This window comes from Cryptotermes secundus, unplaced genomic scaffold (genome assembly GCF_002891405.2).
Source record: "Cryptotermes secundus unplaced genomic scaffold, Csec_1.0 scaffold295, whole genome shotgun sequence".
Taxonomy (NCBI): Eukaryota; Metazoa; Arthropoda; class Insecta; order Blattodea; family Kalotermitidae; genus Cryptotermes; species Cryptotermes secundus.
Genome location: NW_019729213.1, coordinates 1,069,259 through 1,072,895, shown reverse-complemented (window position 1 = coordinate 1,072,895; position 3,637 = coordinate 1,069,259).

The following is a 3,637-nucleotide window of genomic DNA, read 5'->3' as shown; positions in this document are numbered from 1 at the left end:
CCCCCCCCCCAAAAAAAAATCCTAGCAGCGCTCATGCTCACTGGCCACGGTTTCAAATTCACATCTTTCATATATCTGCTTATTACTGATTCGACAGATCTGATTATAGGTCCTGTGGCAATGAAATTTGAGGTGCTATCCAGGCATCTGAGTGGAGGGACTGAGGAAAAACAAGAAAACTTCAGTCAGGATAGCCCGTATCCAACCCATAGGAAGCAGGACAGTTGTCCACCCGACCGCAAGGTTGGGTGTGCCCTTCCGTACAGATTTCACGAGAATAATTCTACGTGTAACAATTGTGACACTCGGTGCGTAATCATCAAGTAAAAGAAGACGCGGTGGACAGGACGTATAGCACGCATGAGAGACATGTGCAATGGTTGTGAAGTGAAGATGGAATGTTACTATTAAAATGTATTATAGAGAAACAGGGCGTAGGTGTGTGGGCTGGATTCAAATGACGCGGGATATACAAATTTAAGTTGCCTGATGTAAATTGCGCTAAATGAGGGATACGCTACCTCNTTCGGATGGAATGCGAGAGTTGAACGTGCATTCAATATTCCTAGCAAGTGTTGTGCTTTTACACATCGACAATTGTAGCAGCGTCCACGCAGCATATATACTGTGTACATTTAAACAACGCCAGTGTTTTCATGTGTTTGTAATATGTGCCTCTGTTGATGGTTTTATTAAACCGAAACATGTAAGGCAAATGTGATAAAGAAGTGACCTAAAAACATTGTTACACTCGACGGACTTTCTATTGACTAGGTGTACTATAAATTTCTCCTTACTAAAGTATCCAATATAAATTTATCCCTGTAGCAGGCCGTGGAGGCCCGTAGGGCTGCGAGACGTTGAGAGTCCCACATTATCTAGACAATCGGCTCACAGATGGCGGTAAGGTTGTCAGCCTTACACGCCGGCCTCCCTTTAGCCCCCAGGAATATTCCTGGTACTCATTTCTGTTAGAGGCTGAGTCGACCCCAGGGCCATACTGCGGCTGGAAGGATTATTTCAATTGAAAAAAATCCAACGCATCGGGACTCGAACTCGCGACCTTCCGGCTTGTAGAACAGTGCCGCCAGAGAAATGAATTCAATGAGTGGGGACTTTATCGAGCGAGTTCGTGGGTGAATAGGAAGTGAGAGGGAGATTAGGGACGAGTAATTAAGCAAGCGACTGAGACTGAGAGTGAGTGTTTGAACGAATGCACTCGTGACTGAGTAAGCAAGGGAGCGAATGAGTGGTCGAGTCGATTGAGCGAAGGAGTGAATGAATGGTTTGGCAAGCAAATGAGCTGGTGAATATGTGACGGAGTGAGCGAATGAAATGATTGAGCGACAGAATAAGAACGACAAAGGCAACAACTTGGTCTGTTATGCGTAACTATTATAAAAATTGTAGAAATGACACGTACACATATAAAGGTAAAGCTTTCCTGTGCTTAATTGGTTAGTCACTATGCCATGAAGACGTACAGGGGATGGCCGTCTTGTAGTGCACTCAATTTCATATGTCGCTTCTTACTACATTACAACGCTCGCAGCCAAAAAGGAAGGACACTTCACAGACACAGTACACACAGAAACGACTCCCATAGTGGACGAACCATACTATACGGATACGCGAGTTTGAATTAAGACATATAGATGAATAATCTTAACAAGATTTAGTATATACAAATTTTATTATAGTTGACGAATAATGTACTTTCTAAATAATTTTATGAAAGATGGCAAACAATGTAACAGCTTAGCGTAAATAACGAACCTGAAGATGGCACTATGTTTCCGAAACATGTAGTAAGAAGCGACATATGAAATTGAGTGCACTACAAGACGGTCATTACATATGTATCATGGATGAAAATCAGTGCAACAGGACGCTAAAATACAACATTACGTATAGGGGAGTGTAGGTATAGCTCCTCGTATTCTTAACTTCGGCACAAGATGGGGTTGAATAACCTGTGTCACACACCGGCCACTCTACAACCGTGAAAAAGAAATATTGTGCCCATTGGACAGGAGGCTGGGTGAGCCTCAGAGCCAGTATGAGCCATGTGGAAAAAGGAAGCCCTGTACTGCCATTTCCGATAATAGAACCTCGATTTCTCGGCGTCGATCCCGTAACCAACTGCTATATCGACTGATCTATCGCGGTTCCCTATGCGTTTAAGATCTTTTAGACGCGAAATCAATCTCCAATCGGATGAAAAACCTACCTGAGACTTCTAATTAATTAACATGTTCTTTTCATCACTGATCAAATTAAAAAGGGTGTTAGGAACAAGGTACGTAGCACGTATGCGAGGGTTAATAAACGAACGCAAAATTTTAGTGGGAAAATCTAAAGGAAAGGGACCTCTTGAGAGATCTAGGCATAGATGCAAGTACAATATTAAACTGGATCTTAAAAAGTATGATATGTAAGCGTGAGCTACTTTCTTCTGGTTCGAGAATGGGTTTAAACGTTGGTTCTTTCGAACACAATAATTCGCCTTTGAGTTTCATAAAGTATGGGGAATTTATTGACTAGCTTAGCGACTATAAGCTTGTGAAGAAGTACTCTGCACCATGGAGTAGGTTAATCTGAGTCCGATGGCTTGGAGTCTGCTTGCTAACAGCCCCTGTACCGCGTTGTGTCAATGAAAGCCCCTGGTTCTGACGCTTCCTACTCTGTAGTACATAGTTAAACTATCACCCTATGCAAACAAATATATCAGTTTACCTACTCACACTTTCAGAGGGTCCCTCTTGAAACGGGAGGTATTTCCCCTAGAGTGAAGGCGTAATATTAACTAATCAACACACTTACTTGTTGGAACATATGGCCCACCCAAGTGGTCTGGACCTAGACACGGAATTGTGTGTGCGTCTCTCTCGACTGAAAAGCAACTTCTCTGAGTCGGAGGACACCCTAATATAGTTGCAGAATATGACGATTAGAGTTAGCTGGCAGGGTAAACATGCAAAGGAGTAAAGCAACGTCAACGAATGCATGTCATAGTCACGGGCCCATTTTATTTTAATTTGCTCTCATTTTTATGTAAGTTTTGAAGTTCTATAGTTCTACCTTTGTGCCTTCGATGGTTTAAAACAATTTTTATTATTTATTTAAACTTCAAGTGGGTTTTATACCTGTGGCAGCGGTACTTCAATAAGACACAACACACAAATGACACACATCACACAAAATAACACACCACACTTATACAAAACTATAATTTCTTTCCCCTGCCAGGAATCGAACCCTGGTCATTCAGACCGTTGCATGTCGCTATATATGTACTTCAGTACAGCCTGGATATTAAGAGCTGGAAAATAAACTCTTCTCCCAACTATTTCTTATTTGTCTAACTCAAGAACCGTTTGTCTTCTCGTCTGCTGTCCAAAAACATAAAAATTAGAATATACAAAACTATAATTTTGCCTGTGGTTCTGTATGGGTGTGAAACTTGGTCTCTGACATTAAGGGAGGAACATAGACTGAAGGTGTTTGAGAACAGGGTGTTGAAGAGAATATTTGGACTGAAGAGAGATGAAGTGACAGAAGGTTGGAGAAAACTGCATAATGAGGAGCTTCATAACTTGTACTCTTCTCCAAGTATAATTAGAATGATCAAGTCAAG